At 34.7% G+C, this 22,068-nt stretch overlaps 1 protein-coding gene across 4 annotated transcripts in view; it reads right to left on the reverse strand.

Annotated features, from left to right (window-relative positions):
• LOC145694654 (tachykinin-like peptides receptor 99D) overlaps positions 1–22,068 on the reverse strand; it is a 1,420,129-nt gene that overhangs the window by 1,083,460 nt on the left and 314,601 nt on the right. Inside the window, exon 1 of one of the 4 annotated variants that reach the window (XM_081771106.1) lies at positions 20,385–20,692. The exons of the other annotated variants lie outside the window; for them this stretch is intronic. The gene's annotated coding sequence lies outside the window, so the exon portion shown is untranslated. Of the gene's footprint in view, positions 1–20,384; positions 20,693–22,068 lie in introns of those variants that run through there. 4 annotated transcript variants of the gene reach the window in all.

Below are 22,068 nucleotides of genomic sequence, written 5' to 3' on the forward strand. Positions count from 1 at the left end.
AATATCTACAATACAATATTTGAAATTAACTTACTTTCTCGTAATAATCTCTATATTAATTACATCTGTAAGACAACCGGATATCTGTGATTTTACGGAAGTACGATTTTTGTGTCACTTGTGCAACGACCGACCTAGCCCGCTGATCAAATGCAGCCAAAATCATATAAGTTTACCACATTATTTCAGAACTTTGTAATGGATTAATAATGACCACTATTCATGCTCGGATAAAGGGGCACAATGACTCAATACTAGAGTCTTCATTTCCGGTATAAAGGGTCGCTGGATCTATTCTAAGTCATAAGAGTTGTTAATGGATAACATCGTGTCTGTTGAATTTTCTCGAGGTTATCCCATTTCCTGGTATATTCTCTTCTACCAGTTCTTTCATGATCAGTCTCAATCAGTTAATTACCTCAATCATCTATGTCCTTCAGGTACACGTCATACGCATGTGACGTTAAATTTTGTAACGTATCACTCATTGTTGTAGATATAGGTAACTTCTGTAACTTAATTTGCATACAATTTCCTTTAAATTGATGTATATTTCATTGTATGTTTATACTTACTTCTGTACAAACTTATTAAACCTTCTAAATGCATAAAATTACACGGAGTTGCTATTAAGTTTTCCATTACTGCATATGCATCAGTAATGGAATATCATGTTTATTTCAATTTGAATAATAGCATGTTTATTTTTCTTTCTATGCTGAAAAGTACACAGTAAATTATCCAATAAAATTTAACAAAACACTGTTTCGGCTCAACGACATCGCTCATATCCTACGCATACGTTTCACATGCTCTCTTGCTTCGACTTTGACATGTTCAGAAAAGGAAAGTTTTTATTTTCTCTGATTTTAACGTCCTTACTTTCTGACAGGATCTGCAGTTATCTTTCAGTTTAGTGTTTTGACACACATACAGACACACAACCACAACAGTGGTAGTAGTATTTCAGTGTAGTAGAGTGTGCACATCTGGTGTGTCGGTTCTCTGGTTCGACTTCAGCTAGCACAAAGTCACTTTGTGGTGGACAAACATTATGTGTCCAGAGACCCATGCTGGTTAAAATTACATTAGTAGACACGTCTGTATGTTCTGTGTGTGACGAAATTTTGTGGTCTTCTGGTCCGAAATCATTCCACCATTGCTGGATATATTAATCAGTTTGAATGAAACATATGAGTAGGAGTATTTTATATTTTTAAACAGAAAGTAGGCACGCGGAATACCCACCTACTATAAGCGTGATTCATAAAATATTGGTAGATTAATTACAGTTTAACGTCCCTTTTCAGCATGAAGATTGTATGAGACGGGATCTTCTATTTAAACTTGGACCCGAACCATTAGCTTACTCGAATTCCATCTACCATAAGAGTGTTTCATTAAAGATTGGTAGGTTGATTACAGTTTAACGTCCCTTTTCAGCACGAATATATATGAGACAGGATAATCTGTTTAACCTTGGGGCTATTAGTCTACTCGGGTCCCACCTACTGTAAGGGTACTTCATGAAAGACTGGGAACTTGATTGCAGTTTAAATGTCTCTTTTCAGCATGAAAGTTATATGAGACGGGATCTTCTGTTTAAACTGGCACCCAAAGCATTAGCCTACTCGGGTTTGTATCCGAGACAGTTAAATTCGGGGCCAAGTGCACATAAAGAAATGAATGGCTACTGGTTTTATCGAAGAATAAGACCGAGCACATACTGACCAGAGGAAGACCAGCAAAGTCCGTGGCAAAAGGAGATATAAGAGAATGCTGCGAGAGAGGCCTGAGTGCACAGACTGTGTGTCTGAGCCACAACGTTTGAGTGTCCTTTGTTCACCACTCGCTCGACTCAATACGTGGTATGAAACTTTGTTGCATTATTCACAGTATTGAACCTTGGATCGGTTGCTCTATTCTCTGGTTAATATACGACCGGCCTAATACTTAAAAGAAGTTGAGGTACAGTATTTCGCCTCGATAGAGAGTTAATTCTGCGATTGCTCAACCCCAATGGAATACCGTTTCTCATTGATCAGTGAAGTCAAACGCTGTCGGGTTTGGTCCGAGTGAAGACGGGTGATAATCCGAACTCACCAAATTGTGTTGGCAGTGCGGTGTCCATTCAGCGCCATGAAGACATAGGCGAACTACTTAAGGGGCCTAATCACTGCGAAAATAAAATACCGCTAATTGTACAGTAATTATGTGATATCTCCAAATTAAAAGATGATCTAAATGTGGAACAAGAACGCCGTAGACAATATTATTTTGCACGAGGTACCGTTATCACGAGTCACCTAGTAGCGTTCCATTTATAGCCATTTAGAAAGGCGAAATTAAATGCAGATTTTCTAAATGGTTGGAAATCGAAAACAGATAAGTGAGTCGTGATAACGGAATCTCACGTAAAATGATATTGTCTAAGGACGTCTTGTCTTTTATGGTCTTAACTTTCATGAAACACAAAGAAAAAGACACGTGCGTTGCAGAATAGCCTTTTTCGCGTGTAGAAACAAAATATGGCAATGATGTCACTAACTTCTAGTTTGTACCCAAGGTAAAAGAAAAACGTGTTATAAAATGGCGTGTTTACCAACATGTGCAGGTAATTGTGCCAAGTCTAGCATACTACTAGAAACCTGTAATAAATCGTGCAACTGCTTTCATCGTCTGTGTTATACGAACTCAAATATTGCTACACAACATGGCTGAAGCAAAAGATCGAATAACCAAAGTGCAAGATGAAGGTAAAAAGATAAAATGTAAAAGCGATAATCTCGAAAGTTGAAATAAAGTTCCAAACCGGAAAGTTTTAGTTTATAAGAAGATAAAGAAACAGTGTTGCTGCACTGTGACTTAAAAAGAAAAACTACAGCGATATTACATGGAACATTTGGAACAACTTTGTCTTCTACAGTCAATCCTGCACAAGCCTTGGCGTATTTCGCTGCACCATGCTTGGTATTGATTTAGTAGCCATGGAATCACAAATACTGAAATTACGCTTACAAAACAAAGTGTTCGTAGATGTACACAAAATAAGGCGTACACTGATGTAAATAATCGACAATGTTCTGATTTAGCAGGGTACTAATAACGGATTCTTACCCCTACTGAAACAATAACGTCCTTTCACAGAATATTCCCGAAGCAAACAACACTGCACGGCGTGGTGGTCTCAGCGCTGTCTCCCGGAGTATTTGTCAAATTGGACTTGTCCAAGATCGTGGCACATATTGGAGGCGCATTTTACCGGATTTCGTCGGAAATGTCCTAGCACTGAACATTTCGCGTATTTAGCTGCACTAGCGTATATACCTGCAGTTACCTTATTTCAAGATATCAAATAATTACTGTAATATTAACGGTATTGTAATTTCGTCGTGATGGGGCCTCTTAAAGAAAATAATTAGCCAGTTCCGGTCTTGAAAGCCAGCATTGACGGTCAGGGGGATCCTATGTGCACATCATGCATCAACTCTTAAGGGCTATTCTACCAGAGTTTAGTTTCTAGCATCTTAGTTGTATCGAAGGTATTGTAAAGATACTTCAAAATACTAACAATACAACCGCAACGAAACATTAACTTTAGAAAGTAAGAGTAATAAAAATATGTCAAGGCTAGTTAGCTTCAAAATTTAAGGGACCACCCAAGTTGCTTCAGAGGAATTTTAATTTTAAATTAGGTTTCCAGTGTTCAAGGGTCATGATAGTAGGCCTTAGCACGTCACTCCATACAAAACCCTAGAACGAAAACTTTTTTTTAAAACTTATTTTTGCAATAGATAGCTAGAGCGATTTTTTCTGCCACATTCGTTAGTCAGTCAATTCGTTAATATCTCCACGGGTAACGGTAACTTGAACTTACCCCAATGTCTAATATCGAAACAAATATATTAATTGTAGAATACTAGAAGTTAGGCTTCGCGCCGCTAGATGGCACCAAACATTCTTCCGCTATTGACACCTGCCGGACCAAACAACTTCAAGTAGAGTTTATTAACTAAAACACAATAACACACTCAGCAAGACTATGTGATAAAATGTAACAATACACACAATAACGAGATTGTGTGTTTTGTTACATTTTATCACATAGCCTTGCTCAGTCTATTATTGTGTTTTAGTACAAAATGAAAACAAGGCCTAATAGAATAGTTATTGTTTATTAACATAATTTTCTTTAACTAGAACCAGATAGTTCAGATATAACTTATGAACTTTTGCAATTCCTAAAATAATTATCTTTTTTATCTTTTTACACAAGCATTTCTTGCAATTATGCCGAGTCTCCAGCTCAATCCTATACAAATATTTTACTTGACCTGGATTTTCATGCTTGACCAACGGTGTATTGGTAGTGCTTAATAAGCAGTATATGATCACCAAATTGCATCGTCGATAAACTAATAGGGCTTTAATAGGGTAAACAAGGAAGTTAAACACAGATAATAAGCAAGCTGTACTTGTATGCACTGAACATGAAATTCAGTTTGTATTATTCTGTGCGCTACTATAAATCATTTTTAAAAAAGAAAAGAAAAGAAAAAAGAAAAAGAAAAAATGATGGAATGGAAGCAGTTCGCTGAATTCTAAATTCTATTATCATCTCAATAAGATACATTTTGTCTAGGAGAATGCTATTACCTTTAGCTAACTGAAAACGTTAATGAATTTCTTTCCTTAATACAAATAGAACAATACTTAATACATGATATCATGTTTTCTACTTTTTCTTACTTTAAAAACATCAAAGAATAAACAATTAGTAAGTATTTATGAAACCATAATGTAACATTCTTATGTTTGCGTTTCGTTTTATTAAAGTTCTATGAGTTATTTCTTAGTCAACTCCGTTAATATTATCATTCCAATCAAAGTTGTTAATACCACTTGTGACATTGTATTTCACTTCTATTTATCAATCTTTATTACAAATTCTGAAGCGTAAAACAGAAAATGAAACAGACAAATATTTGTTTGTCTCTTTAATTTCAATATACAGGGTGTTCACAAAGTCTAACCTCGGGTCATTTTCTAAGAAATTATTCGGAGCTAGATATTTCTGCTAACACATAATTCATGTACTGTGCGAGTCCACTATTTGAAGTGCTTGTGATAAGTGAGTGATCCTGTGCGCTGGGAGACATGGCCAATTCAAATTGCATGACATTCGAAACCTCGGAAGAAACAACGAATGATAACTTTTATCCCCGTCATTACACTAAAGAAGTCACGTATGGCGGCAGGTCAAAATACAAGTTCAATCGGTCGGTACGACAATGTAAATTTGACCTTGGGCCACTTTCTCAGCAACGGTTCAAGAGTTGGAGGTTTCTGCTAACACGTAATACATGTATCGTGGAGATTCATTGTTTGAAGTGCTCGAGGTCCCAGAAGGCAGAGGGCAACTGAAAAAAGTAAATGGAAAAGAATGTCAAATTGGATGAAATCCGAAATTTCGTAAAATAATATAGGTTTTGGAAACCGCACAGAACATTCTAACCAGCAATTGTTTACAACTCCAAACCGTTGACTCAGAAAGTAGTCAAATAAACGAATCTATAATTTCCTAGGTCATTTGTAGGCACGAACGTTGTTTCATTATCTTCCTTAAATTTGTCTCTCGTGGACAGTTTTCCTCTCCACACCATACTTCAATTTCGAGTCTTTTCTAATATGCCGGTCTGGGCCCGAGCTCCTGTGACCTGTAGGTAAATATAGACTTCCAAATGCCAATCAATTGATCTCATTGAAAAGGACAAAAAATATATGACTAAGATTAGACTATGAATAGTTCTCGAGGAAATTGAGTAATACGAAAATTTATTATTATTAAGTATTTTCCTTTCTGCCAGATCCTGGGAAAATGAAAGTTATTTTCTCCTCTGATGATTCTTCTCGGAGTAGTCCCCACCCGAAGATCAGAACGGGGGACTATTTTGCCACAGGAAGAACTATCATTATATTTATTCTTCTTCTTCCTTTCCTCCTGGGAAAAGGATAAGGTATTAGTATTCCCATTTCCTTTCCATATGTCCATGCAATTGACCACCATGTAGTTCATCCGCCTTTTAGGAAAGTTCCCCCTCCTGAGAACAAGAAGATGCTCTGACTTCCAGCCGCTAATCCGCACTCCGAGAAGGCCGTTGGCACCTGGCGGAGGTTGTCTCCTCATCCCGGGAGTCGGTCGGTCACCACCTACTGTTAGCCGCCTAAGACGGTGTCCGGTTTCTAACACGAAGAGGTGTAGGTTGGGATTTTTTCTTCGTTTAGGATGAGACTCGAAGGCATTTCTCAAACCTCTCCAGCACTTTTAGAAACGAACGTCTACAGGGTTCAAAAGTATGAATCCCTTGCTACAATAACGATATTTTTTATCCCGATCGATCAGATTATACATTTATTTATGTGCTCCATTAAAAAAGTACTGTTTTATCTATTGTTTGTCTTCTTCCCCTTCCTAACTCCTCCTAACAGAAGTATACACTACTTGAATGTTACACCTATACAATAGCTTTCCCCTACAGCCACATGTCAAAGTACAAATGGAGTTCATCATGTGAAAGATGAACGAGTATTATTATTAAACAGAACAAGACAGTCATTTTTAAAACTATAGTGAATGTTACATACATAAAACTTTCCTTTGATTTATTATTCAAAAATATAAAAAATAATGGGCTTTATGCAGAGTCGTTTTGACGTGTGATTAGCGTCATACTAAAGGTCTGACTACTGCAGGAAACATAGGTTAGTCGAACTCTTTAGTATATCACTAATCACGCTTCAAAACGACTCTATACGGCCCAATATGTTCATCAATCTATGATTATATCCTTTATGAATAAGGAGATTGCGAATGATTATGGAAAGAGTACTGAATTGAGAGTGTAGAACGAAACAATAGAATCTCGAAAAGACTCACTGATAGAAGATTGTCAATAAAAACAATTAACGGGGGGCGCGGTGGCTCAGTGGTAGAGCGTTCACCTCCGGTCCCTGGTTCGATTCCAGCTCGCCCCGTGTAGACTTTGTGGTGCACAAACATCGTGCTCGTGGGTTTACTCGAGGTTATCCCGTTTCCTCCCACTTTCTTCATTCCACCATTTCATTCATTTCTCATGATCACCGTCTCCTTTAGCATAACCGGCATAACCGTGGAACATAAAACTCAAAGATTTCATTTCATTTCATTTCAAAAAAAAATTAACATGGAATCGAGCCGAAAAGAAATCCTCAATCACTAAGTCCAATATTGTAGTAGTATACTTTTATTTGACGGAAATAGTCTTACAAAAGTATCAACATCTCAGTTGAAGCCTTGACCATTTTTTAAAAAGAAATTAAACACTTTAATCTGCCCTCTCACAGTAATACCTTTCAGGTTAAAGGGGATGGACCATTAACGAAAGCGAACGATTTAACTAAGTCGGTCAAATGAGAATGTAGGAGGAAACGAAAGAGCCTCGAGAAACCTCAAGAACAGGATGTTGTCAACACAACTTCACAAAACCTGAAACCAATCAAAAGACCGCTCGCACCACCAGAGATGAGCACTTTACCACTGAGGCACTTGGTTGCCTTTGTCAAAAATTAATGTTATAAAAAATGAAAAGGGCTGTAGGTTGAGATGATTATATTTACTTATTTTTGTAGTTTTAATGCTTCATTTTGTATTAAAAGAAAAATTACCATCCAGTAATGGAATGACAGGATATCGTCAGTTCAAGACTATTCTTTCAACATTACTGCTCATTAATATTGAAAGCAAGTGTAGGTTTCCCAATCACGGAAACAATAATCCTTTGATTTTTAAACCAAATATTTATTAAAATTGTTTTATTCTACAATGTTTACTCCAAATCCATATCCTACATTTGACGGTACTCGGGAACCAAAAGATTCATAGTATAATGTTCCAAACGCCTACCTAGGAGGTCAGGTCTACTACAATGCCAAGCGGGATCGAGATCGGATTAGTTCGAGTGAACTCTTACAATATATAGAACTAGTGCTTTTTATCGTCAGCAAAAATCATGGACTAAAAAATATGACGAAATGTTTACAAACTTTGTTGCTTATGTTTTTCTTATGACTTTTCATCTCTTGATAGTTAACGTAAAAAAAGAAAAAGAAAAGAAAAGAAGAGAAAGAAAGAAAAGTAAAGAAAAAATCAGATCTTGAGGAAAACATACGGATACTATAGGACCTAAAACGTCCCAATTTGAGGATTATGACCTAAAATATAGTCTAGAAATGGGCTACTAACTTATAAACTGATTTTTTAAAAATGTGTTTTAAAACATTTTTAATATTTCTGAAAGTTATTTTAAACTTACACTTACAAGTTACATGTAACTTTTTATTTAATTTATATGTAGGTTTTCTAACAACGCAAACAAGACACAATTGAGGCACGTAAACACGAGACACTTTAGAAGCCCTTTTAATGTGAAATCCCCACTTCGTCGAGATAGAAGGAATAAGCTAAGTTCACCATCAAGTCACGGTTTGTCTCAGGACTTCTAAGGAAGCAGCTAAATATGCACCTCATAGAATGTAGAATAGTATTGTTTTTATGTTTTAAGAGAATTTCGATACACGAATAATATATATTTATCCCCAGGGGTAAAAGTGGATTTAAAAAGGTAGGGAGACGCCACAGATATTTTCGGGAAATGAGGGGACGGCATCCGTTCGCGTTACTCCGCACTTTTACCCGCTGTTTATCCCAGAACAACGTTTCAAGCTATTTTCTTGTTCATTGTTATTTAAAGAAAATGAAATTATATTTGAACTGTAAAAGACCTCTAATAACAGTAGCGTAAGTAATATTCTGTCAAGAAATTAAGCATAAAAATAACTAAAATACAGATTTTTTAAATAACGTATTTATTTATTAAAATGGTCTGCCAAATTCCGAAAAAATTACAATGGTAACACGGAATTGTTTAAGATGGTAATTACAAATTCTAAATCCTAGAGACCTGAAACTTAGTAACCACTGTGTCTATATCTTAATATAACATAATTTGTTATATACAGGCCCTCAGTCATATTTAGCTATATTATATCACTAAAATCACTTAAAACTGTATATATATGACATTGATCTTTCCGTGCTTTATTGTGGCACACAATTATTGAAATAAAATACACCTTTATGATTATGCATACATACTTTATATGACGGTGCTTGAACTATTATATCGTTTATTTATAAAACGTTGTTATGACAACTTACAGACAAAAGCTCCTCAAGTTAACATATTAGAATCAATTTTGATTCTATTTCTTTTTCGTATTTTCTTCTTCTTCTTCTTCTAACTAGTTAGTGCATATTTTAAAATCACATATTGCCCGGAAAGAAAAGATATTTAAAATTACATTAAAAATACAAGATATCGTTAATTACATTAATTCATGCGTATTAAGTCTTGAAGAAATGAAATAGTACCCAATAATAAAGATGAGTCTTAAAAATATGTAGTACTACCAAATAATGGAGTTCTAATATAAGAAATTAGGGAAGATAATTAAAGATGACTGCTGCTCTCTAATATGTTCCATCTGTATATATTTAAATTTTAGACACTGCTATCGTGTGCAAAACAATATTAAAAGTTACACAACGAAATCTGATCGCTGAGTTCGTAGAGACTCAAAACTCCAATAACCATCAAGTCGGGGAGATGCTCCTTATAATCGACACAATCTTTGATCTGTGTTTGTTGCTTATTTCTCAAGGTTTGCCTAACGAAACATATCCTGGTAATTGTATTATAGAAATAATTCTTTATTCTGTGTATAGCTTGACGGAAACACGTTTTCGAAAAGTGAGTAATCGAAACTTGAGCCTACACCATTGTGGTAATCAGTCTATTCTGCTTTCCTGAAAATGAGAAGCCTTTTCCAAACAGTTACGTAATTTGCAAGTACAGCAAAGTTAAGGTATAAGATTATATTGTTTCTCAATTTTTTTAGTATCTTGGCAACTTGAAAATATACAATAACATTGAAACTAAAGAAAATGAATAATGGAAAAGAGAAAAGGATGATAACAAAATCTCAGGGTTCTCCCAATTTCCTATCATACTATTATACCACTAACTCTTTCAAAATCACACGCTTTCATTAATCATCCGTTCCCATTAGTCTGAATGGCATAAGCATGGGGGATGAAAAATATCAAGTAATATAAAGGCCAGAAGTGTTGAGCCCTTTGACCACAAGAGTATTAACACTTCAAATCTCAGGGTATATGAGTCGCAGCAGGTCAGACCTAACGTCATTTGACACATTGTGGTTGAAGCTAGTGGATGTTCAACACAGAAGTTTTGGAATTCTTATAATCAGACGTAGGGTATTGCGTCATGAAGATGAGTAAACTTTCCTCGAAACTACATTTTACAATTTTATTTCAATAAAGACACAAATGCTGCGCAGGCCCGAGAAGAAATTTGTGTTGTTTATGCGCAAGATATGTTATCAAAAGCAACAGTCAGAAAATGATTCAGTCACTTTCGTTCTACAAAATTCGATGTCCAAGATCCTCCTTGCAGTAGGCAACCGATCACAGGAAAAAAAAAAGTTGATGATATTCTAACAAAAGTCAAGCAACAGCAGCATATAAACACTAATGACATAGCAAATAGCCTAACACTAAACCAATCGGAGAAAGCTGGCCACAAAAATAAAAGGAATCTCAACGTTTAGGTGCCATATGATCTGACTCAAAAACATTTACTCGATCGAATTTGTATCAGTGAATCTCTACTGAAACGGAACAAACTTGAACCATTTCTTAAGCGGTTGATCACGAGTGATGAAAAGCAAATAAGCTACGATAGGAATGGGGTAAAAAGATCGTAGTCGAAGCGACGAGGATATCGTGCATCACGAACTGCTGCTGCGAGCAGAACGATAGACTTGGACCTCTATTGTCGACAGTTAGTGAAAGTGCACCAAGCAAGTTAAAAGCAATGACCAGAACTGGTCAACAAAATGTGTGTCGTATGCCATACTCACAACGTCAGACGCATACAAATTTAACGATCAATCAGAAATTAAGATAACTAGACTGGGAGACTTTAACGCAGCCGCCGTATAGGTCGGACCTGTCGCCGCTGCAGAACTTCTTGAATGGGTATTAATTTCAAGAGAAGCCTGTGAAAGACAAGTGCTACATGTATATTATTATTATTATTATTATTATTATTATTATTATTATTATTATTATTATTATTATTATTATTATTATTATTATTATTATTATAGCAGAAATCACAGAAGTTCTCAAGTGATGTTACTATGCTATTATATAAATGTCAGAAGGTCATAGAACAAAACAGTGCATAAGTAGCTTCATGATATTATTTTCAAATGACAATTGACCTCCAAAGAATAATTAATTTTTAGTCAATCTGATGATAAATGATTTGCTACAATCAATGACGTACGACATTTTTCCGCAACTGGGATAACTATTACTATTCAAGACCTAAAATGTGTATTGTAAATCAAATAAGTCTAAGAAAAGGTATTAATTGGTAGAAAATATGAATTTAAAAATTAGGCTAAAGTTAGTTTTTGTGTTTAGCAATTTTGACCTTCGCTATGGTGGAGTTCTGAACAATCTCCTGGACAGCATATGTGTTTCAAAAAACACCTACTGTATTCTTAAAATGAAATTGACGTTGTGCCGTTTCATCCATTTGAAATTCATTTTTTTAACATAAATAGTACCTACAGAGAGCTGGTTTTTGCCATTTTTTTAAAATGGGTATCTTAGGGGAGGGAGAGGTTATTAAAAATGCATCTCAAAAATACAGTGTGGCACGAGTCATCCATTTTAAGGAAATTAAACTTTGTATACATACTCTTCATTAAAATTAAGTGAGTTGCGTTGATTTTGACGTCCCTTTCAGCAGCGAGGTTATATGAGACGGGACCTACTGATTAACGTGGAATCCGAATCACATGGTTAAAAATAAGTAATTACACGATACAACGTGTTCGGAAATCTCTCTTCTAGAGGGGAATGGGGAATTATCTTAAATATTTTAATTTCCCTTATTATATAAAAAAAGATGAAAGTGAGAGAAACGTTTAAACAGTTTAAAATTAAGTTTTAAACATGGTAAGTAGACATAGGCTGTTATTTAACTTTGATTGAAATGCGCATCGAAAGAGATAAAACAGGACTTAGGTATATTTTTAAAAATAGGATAAATAAATCTATTCTTTCCGTCCGAACAAAAGACATTTCAGCTGGTATTTTTAAAATTGAACTAAACTAGATAAATCAATTCACAAACCAGGGTTCTTACATTGGAGGATTCCTAATGTGAATATATGAACTCTCAGCAGCTTCAACCAAGGAAAGATATTGAAGATCAGAACCATAGTATAAATTTAAAATCAATATTTTAGGGGTGGCAGGTGGCTTTAAGAGGAACTCATCACGAATCATAGAAGAATGCCTTTCTTAACTCACAGCTTTAAACAAAGAGACTAATTTTTTTTAAATCAAAAGTAAAACATATGAAGGTCTAAACGAGATTCATCTACTTTAAAAATATTTTTCTTCGGCGACCGGATCTATCGTATACACTAATCATGTAATCACGAGGAAACTCTTTCTTAGGCGATTTGCCAAAGATAAAAAGTTAAAGACTTAGAAATAAAATTGATATACCACATAGTTTCTTTTAAATGTATGTTTTCGTTTATGTTCGTACTCTCGAAATATATTATTATTCAATTTAAACGAGTATAGTTACCTGACATGTAGAGTTAGGAATTTTAGTTGCAAAATTTTTTGGAAAATAAAAATGCAATATTTTGGAAAATAAGATGCAAATTTCAAAGTAAATATCCACACAAACAGTACAATAAATTATTATATATAAGGATACAAAATTTACTTGTGTATTAAAAGTATGCCGTAAAACAACTACAAAACATGTTAATTAATTTACCTACCCAGAAATGTGTTAAAGCAGATACTATTTAAAGCAAGTTTCAATAAAATACGCAAGTAAGGAAAACTTTTAAAGCGGATACCAAGTTCAATTTTATGGGGAAGGGGTAAAGGCATTTTGAGGAAGGCAGTTTAATATATATATATATATATATATTGAAAAGGATAGTTCATATCACTTGATCTACATTAAAATATATGTCTGGGGGCAGAAAAGCCAACGGGGAGAGAGGTATCCGCCCTGGTCCCCTCTAGCGTCGTCACTGATTTGCGTTGGAGTTAACCATCTCTTTTAGCAACGAGACTGTTTATGAGATGTGGATCTACAACGTAACGTGGGAAACACTACTGTAATACGTTCAAATTTCAAGACTGTCTCCACCGGAGATCGAACCCTGAACCATGTGCACTAAAGACGCGAGCGCTATCCATTAGGCCAGCAAAAAGGCACAAGAGTGTAGTGAAGATTATCATCAATTCCGTAAGCGTTGGCTCAGAAAGTGTGGAGCTTTTACTCCACGCATAGCTTTTGAGTCTTCGTTACTTTTACGTTATAATTATTAGGAAGTTTGGTTTACTAAAAGTTCCTTCCTGTCCGTCTGTCCGGAAGACACAAAATCTCAAGAACTGTTTAATAAATTATCATCAGTTCTGGCCAGGATATAGAAGATCGAAATTCGGGAGTCGAGTTGATTGATGGACATGATCCATCCAGTTAATGGCAAGATGGGGACTTCCCTATGTACAATTATGGATATCATCCCATATTGATAGACTACCCGCAATGCTACTTAGATTAGAGAGTTAGTATGATGCTCAGGATACAAAATATTAATTTGTTTGTGAAATAAAATGTTAAGATGAAATTAAAACAGTTTCCAGACCTACTCAACAAATCTATAGACTTGAATATTTTCTATTTTCAAATTTTCATTCATCTTAGTTTAAGTTTTTGAGTGAGAAGCTGGGTTAAGAGGAAATGAAAAATTCGTACTTCAATTTTCATGTCGTGTACACTGTGATACAGCTTCTTGTTCTTTTCATACTATAATGGGCTACGGTACTATTCGCTGCATTTTTTCCGTAATTATACTAAACAAATTATTTCTTCCCAACAACTAAACATGAAATTTCGACATATCATGGAAAATGTTGTAAAATACAGAACATCAGAACTTCCTCTAACAAGGAGAAGGTATAACATTTTGCAAAAAATGTAAACACAAACGTGGGCTTGCTTATGACGTTAAAGTTCTGTGTTGAAGAAAAATTAAAACCAAGATTTGCATGTACAGCTAAGAGATCTTTCCTTCTTTATTTATTTATTTATCTCTATTTCTCTGTTCTGCCCAATATTTCCTAATATTCGTTTGCGTTTCGTTCCAATAAATACTTTTTTCTTCTTTTAATCTTCTTCCAATTTGCATTTCAAACGTTTCGAATCAGGTTTCATGCCACTTGTTATCATATGCCCGTACGTTTATTTTCCAAATAGTACAGCACTCTATATCAGTGTGCAAACTCCATGTTAGAAGAGGAGGTATCCCCTTCCTCCACACACAAGCTGACAAAAGAACAGTCTCTTTAATGATGAATGAGACTTGAGTAACGTTGCCCACTGGACAACACAAGACGATAAACAAAGTCATTTCGTATTTTTTTTAAATCTTGTTTTGTTAATTTATGTACAAAGTTTATGCCGTGACATTTTCCTTAACTTCATCTATATCTTATCAGAATCCTTTAGTCACCAAAAGTGTACGAAGATTGTGATATAACACCATTTAAACCATATTTATAATTGGAATATGCTCAGGAATTACTTGTGTAGCCTACCTTTAAACTTGATAAATGCTGAACAATTGTGTTCCAATTTTAATCATGCAACACTAAAACTGTGTTTGGGGTGTAAAACTCGATGAATTAGTATTGCTCACGGGACTCGAAATATTTCTAGTCTCGTCTCGTGTCGAAAGCGAGACTACAATTGCCACGTGTCTCGTGTTGTCTCGAATTTGAAAACGTAGTTTTCTTCTTGTGGGAATCATTAGAATTCAGGTTTGAGGGAGGAAAGGTACATATTGTTGTCTGACGTAAAATATTTTCTATATTGATAAATTACTACAAGTTTATATCCCATACCTGCGAAAAAAAAAAATCCCTTATTTAGCACGTTGAACCATAAAAAATTTTTATGAGTTTTCTGGTTAACTCCTTACTTAAGGATACACAAACTGCATTTTTTCATTTTCTCATAGTCTCATAGTATTCTTAACGTTGTTTTCATAGTTCAGATGTTCATGAAAAATATTATTTATGTATCTGAAACTTCTCTCCAAATTCTGTAATTAATAAAGTTTCATCGTTTTCAATCAGCAATCTGTCTGTAAGTTTTTAACATTTATTTTTATCACTGATTTTATAGTTTTTCCTCCAATTTCCTAACACCTTGTTAATATTTGTTTCAGACACTTCTAAAACCGAGCCTTTCATCTGCAAAGTGCTAAGTACCTACTTTTCTTTTTGCCTGCTACAAAATACGGCCGAACTTTTCTCTATGTAGAACTTTTTTTTGAAAAAAAAAACTATTTTCCTTAAATAAATATTGAATAATGTTGAACAAAAAGATAGAAAAATTATCAAAAATTCTGAGTTCCCGAACGGTAATGTCGTCCAATAAAACACTGGACGAAAACAAGAAGAGAAAGCTGAATATATCGATATCTATATATTAAAATACTAGGGTATGTTTGTGGTCAAGAAAAGTTTATATGTTTGTTGGGGTTCATATGTTTGTGGCCAATCCTTTCGAGAGTGAGTTCTCGAAAACCTTGGCTCTAGAAAGATGCAGTTTTCATTGATCAATTGCAAATTTTCTGTACATTGTTCAGTTTTAATTGAATACTTAAAAATCATGACCGTTATTTATTTATTACATTTCTTAAGGACACATTGGAAGAATTGAAATTTTAGAAAAATAAAGCATCATATCCTACGAGTTATACATACCAACACAACACAGTTGTATATGGGAATAGTATATCTCTCAGCCGTTTGTTTCATGGTCAAATAATAATGAAAAACGGACAACTATTTCTGCAGTCTAACAGGTAAGATGAATCTTTATTGTTTGGAGTGTTTTGCCCAGTCACACTATATATCACTGACATTATAATTAATTGGTTATTACATACTGCATGCAAGAAGAAAGAAAACACTGATCATACATGAATTAGAATCTCCAACCGGAAGTTGGCTCAAATCTTCCAAACAGTGCGAGATATTGAAAACATAATCGAAAAAATCTCCCCTTGCCGATTTTTATCACGACGTCTTTCAAGGGACATGTACAGATGTTGTGAGGAATGTCAAGGATATTCATGCTCATATGTGAATGATGTTGTGTGTAGAGAACACAGGTTCAGCTAGTAATACTTATAAAATGTTACAAAACAAATTAATCATACATATTGAGGTATTTCTGACCAGAGCCAAATAAGCAAATTCCGAAATATATGGTATAATAATTAACAATATGGCTACTGACAGGCAAACTTCCTACTTATAAACAAGATCTATCTCGAAATCACTTTTAACTCAGTTAAGCCTAAGTTAATAATGAATACAGACTGTTGCTTTCCCTTTTTCTCAAAGAAAACAGATCCTTTTCTTATGGGAGATCCGACTTTGTTCTCCGGTGGAAGCAATTTTGTCCAGATTTCTTTAACTTCATTTGTCGTAATTTCTACGGACTAATTAAGAAGACTCGAGAGACAAACGAATGGTAATCACTTTTTGTTCGTTTCGGAGTGTAATGTTTCTTTTCGGTATCGAGCTTCTACGTGACATGGACCCACAGCTTACAGTCCCTAGGCTGAACAGGCTGGAGCCTAGGTCGGCATGCAGACTAAAAGCGGCATATGTGGTTTCTTCTTCCCTGCCATATAAATTAAAGAATCAATTTAATTTAGTATAACAGAAATTTCCCTTGTGAACATTTCTGCGTTATAGATTTTTAAAATCCTTTTCAAGACCAAAATATAGCTCGACCAAAAAACGATCAAATCAAAAGATAAAATTATCTTCATGTTTGAAAACAGAATTCACAAGAGCAACAATATGCTGTTTTTTTTTTTTTTCTTAATGTGGTGAGTAGGAACATATTTAAAATTATCTTACATTAATTTCGAAAGGAGGGAGTAGAGTCTGTTTTGGAAGTATAGCACTAGTGTGTGTTTAACACGGCCGTCGATCCGCATCGCATAAGCTCTCACCCAGAATCTAAGGAGTCCCTGCATTTAAGGCGAGAAATGGAATTGCATACGGAAGGGGTCCATAAATGAATCGTAATGAAATAATCAATTTGCACGGAAATGGGACTAACGAAGGAAATTGGATTTGAGATTATTAAAAGACGATTAAGAGAATGTAGCGATCAAAAAATAGTAATATTACTATTTCAATCACTAATATTAAATTTTTAGTGAGTTTTATATTCGAAAAATGTTATATACATTAACTAAAACAGATAATAATATCACGTATTTTAATCGGTATTTTACAAAAGTGGAATCATTGAAAGATAGAATATATATTAAAAAAACGAATGGAATATTGGCTTCTCTCTGAATCAAATTATAAAATAGTTATCATTTTGCATACATGTATTTAATTATTGTTAATTAATTAACTAATTAATTAAAAGCACAACGAACGAGTTCTTTCAACGTCATATGTCATGAATTGGATCAAATTTCCAACTACCGAATGCGCAATTCTGATTAATAAAAATAAAAAAAATAAAACAGCAGCCTTTTGGTTTTCATCTCACTTGTTTATATGAACGTTCTGATCAAAACTCCAATGGTGGTTGAGGTATAAGAAACATTATTAGCGTTATTCCTCACCTCAATAGAACTTCGGAATAGACCCCCCTTCATTATAAAATAAGAACAAGAAAAAATAACATCAATATCACTTTGAATTATTATTGTCTATATTACAAAATTGCTTCATGAAAGCAGTCAAGACAAACTTCTTTAATAAATATATTAAAGACAGGTAAACTCCCATGGATTGGAACTTAAGTTTCAGCGATTTACTTCGTAACTCGTTGTTCATGCCTAATTTCCAAAATAGATTCGACAACTGAAATTGTTCTAATTAAGGATAAACAAAATAGTGGAAAACAAAGTTATTAAATTAATAAAAAAAACGCATTTTCCTTTCCAGTTTCTAACAGGTACAAAAATTGTTAAGATAGGATGACTTGGAAGCGATGTGAAATAAACAGCATGTTACGTTTCTAAATGTATAAATAATTAGTTCATTTATCCAAGAAATGAATATTCATTATACCCCGTGAAATCCAAAATATCATTGTGTTTTCTACACTGTTAAAAATACTTTCTTAAATCTGAGAAACCGTTTCTTATCTGTGCACCGAGAAAATCTCTTCTTAGAAACAAAAGTTGAAACTGTCATTAACGAGAAATGAAGAAAACTAGAGAAGGTTCTATAAAGCAAAACGAAAAATATACTGTTACTTTCCTTATGAATGAGAATGCCAGATCTCATTTCTAAGAAAATGTTGTTTCGGTGCACAGATAAGAAACGGTTTCTCAAACTTAAGAAATTATTTTTAACAGTGTACATAAGTTATTGAATATATATTCTCATATAACACTAGTAGAAATAGTAGCTAACACCGGTAGCGTGATCCTGTATTCCAGTCTCTTGGAAGCGAGATTATGTGGTGAGGCGCGGCCTCTGCTGTACACCAATCTGTGCACCAACCAACTGCACCGAATTTAAGTCTCACTCGTGGTTCAGAGTGCACGTTCATAGCAGAAGTTTCCTCCTTCATAACTTCGGTGTCGCTTAATGAAACAAACCACTTAAATTTAAAATAATTAGAACTAGTCTTCCACATATAAACACACATTCAGTTATACTTATCTAAGCAACTAAAGTAACAATGCACAAATGCATTATTAGATATATAGCTTATTCCAGAATTAGAAATTGTGGGCTTTCGGTATCTGTTGCCATATTAGCCTGTCAGGTATGAGGGATGACATCCTTTGGCGATCCCACTGCCCGGGGAATCGGGGAGAAAGAAAGGAACGGGGAAGGGAAGGGACGAGCTGGGATCATTATATTAGGTACTACCAAGGCATTTGCCTGGCGTGAGTCAGGAAAATCTAGGAAAAATCCTACTCAAGATGGCTGGCCTGACAAAGCTGCTACATCTTTCCGACCGAGTGTTCCCACCGGAAATCGAATCCGGAATCACTCACATCAAAGGTGAGAGCGTTAGCCATTACGCTATACGCGGGATCACATAACTTATTACAGTTAAATCAGAACTTTCTATAACAACGTAAACCTACGAATGACAGAACCTGATGATAGATATATCTCTTGAATTAAAAAAAAAAAAAAGGAAGTATTCGGCAAAATTTTCATTTAATGCTGCAAATTCAATAGTATGCAGAAACATGAAATAAAATATGTGGTTTAAGTTAAGTGAAGGCATAGTAACTTATGTGATGGTGAAGAACATGGGAGAACCCCACTTCAAAATTCCATGGATAGTATGTTGTGTAACAACGTTGAAAAATAATGTAATCAAGTTACTATTAACTTGTTTAGTAATTCCAATAATATTTAAATTAGTATATAATAAATATAATATATGCATAGACACTGTCCAAAGCTTCATGCTTCAATTGAAAGAAACAACGATAAATGTAATACTCTGTACAGTAATAGGAAATAACAAAATTTTGGATAAGGAAAGTAACCCAACAACGCCATTCGCACATTTTAGTTACACTTGATTTAGATTTATTTTAAATGGTGCAACTTGATTTTAGACCTACATATACACACATTTTAGAAGGGAGAATTTTCTTTCACCCGAGTCCGTAAAGAATAATTAGAAACGAAATGTCAGTAAATGTACGACTAAACTTTACAATGGCCGTTTCCACTAGATATCTTTACAGAGGTACAAGAAATTACACTCGGTTAATTTTAACAAAACAGGCCCAAACTTCCCTAAGCTAATCCGACCATATTCTACCCTACTCAACTCTACTATACCCTTTTAAAACTGTCCTACATATCGATGTGCAGCTGGAGCGTGTATTGTAATCTTTACCCATATTTGCTAATGAACATTCAATTTGAAAAGTGAGTGATTGTTTAAAGTATAAAGATGGAATGGGGGTCGAATCTTGAACAATTCTGGTTTAGTTTCGAAAAAGAAAGAAAGTCATATCTTTGCAATACGATGATGAGAGTTAGATATTATGATTTTATATTCCGAAAAATCCGCTAGGACGTACACAATTATCAGATGAGAGAAAGTATAGAGAATACTTACAGAAATGTCACATGGTGAGCCGACTGATAAAACAGTTGGAAAAATGTTGACAATTGAAACAAACTCACCGTTTCTAGCGGTATTGCGGAAGTCTCGAGATATTTTTCTTTTCTTTGTTTTTTTTTTTTTTTTAAGTAATATGCACTAATGCTATAGAAAGAGAAAATAAACTTTTCATAAACAATATAATGTTTTTTTTTTCTTTCTCTTTCCCCTACTTTAGATTTTGACGATTCAGAAAGCGTCGTAGCGATCTAGCGCCGGTCACTACACGCGAATCAAGGGACCCATGCCTCACTCTGACACGGCCTCGCGTCACTTCGGAACTCAGTAGCATTCCCAAGACCGAGAAAAGTCGCGTTTCAACATGCGCGCGCCGAATTACGTCACAACAAAAAGACGTCCCTTATTCTCTCTCTCCCTCTTGGTCCCAACACCTTTGCATTGCATTCGCCTATGTTACTATACTAGCATAGGGAGAAAGACCCTTAGTAAAGTTGCGGGGGTGTCAAACGAAAGAAAGGAAGAAAAAGAAAAAGACGATGAAGAAATAACTCAAGTATTCTCGCACAGAGACAGATAACATTAAAAGCATGTTTTGGACTTTGCATAACAAATTGCGATATGCAAGTTGAAACAGGATATTCCCATGCAAAATACATACACTATTTCTAATCTTCATGATGCTTCTGCAAATTTGTTTATACTTTTTATATAAATATCTCTGGTTTCAGGGGAGCTAGGGCAGACTACTTATACTTTGAAAATATAAAGGTAATTTTGATATCGCTGTCTCTCAGTGATAAGATAATCACGCATTAGATTCAGAACAACAACAACAACAACAAAACTCTTCTTTTAACTCTGAGAATTAAGAAGAAAGCTCGAAATTTCTTTTAAATGATGTTAAATGGTGGTGGTGGTAGTAGTAGTGTATCAATATACTATTGTACTATGGAAGTTAAATTTCAGTTGCTTTCGTGGAAATATACCGATTGCACTAATCCTTCACTTCTTATGTTCGTTATATATATAATGTTTCATAATTCATGTAATTTTCTACAGCCCTGGAAGAAGATAAGGTTTTCATACTATTAATGTGAAATTTGGTATTCGAGAACTTTTCGAAGAACCAAACATATCCCACGAGTCCGTACAAAGCATTTTAACCACCTATTTGCAAATGAGAAGAGTGAATGTGAAATTCTTTCCTCGATTTTTAACTGATAAACAGGAGTTTTTGGCCGAAAATATATTCCTGTCGTCCACATCCACCATACTCTCCTGATATAACATGACACGGCTTCTGGCTCTTTCCAAAAATTAAAACCGTGCTTAAAGAAAAACGTTTGGAGACCATTCCTGATATTGAGAGGGTCACGACAGAGCATCTGAATGCCCTTCTAAAAGAAGCCTTCCAGAAGTGCTTCCAGTGATTGATTCAACATTTTGTTAAGTGCGTTGCTAGCCAAAGATAGTACTTTGAAGAAGCTTATTATTTTATTTCTAATACAATAATTCACCTATTTTTTGATGACACCTCGTATGATAAAACTGACTGCTGCGCTGCATGAAGAATGGCCCACGTTTACTCTATCAACGATTAACGAATTATATGGCTAAATTCTACGACAAATACAAGCTATATTACAGGCTAAAAGGTGTCTCAACATTACATTAATCG

Source organism: Thermobia domestica, chromosome 1, assembly GCF_964235325.1.
Source record: "Thermobia domestica chromosome 1, izTheDome1.hap1.1, whole genome shotgun sequence".
Lineage (NCBI taxonomy): Eukaryota > Metazoa > Arthropoda > Insecta > Zygentoma > Lepismatidae > Thermobia > Thermobia domestica.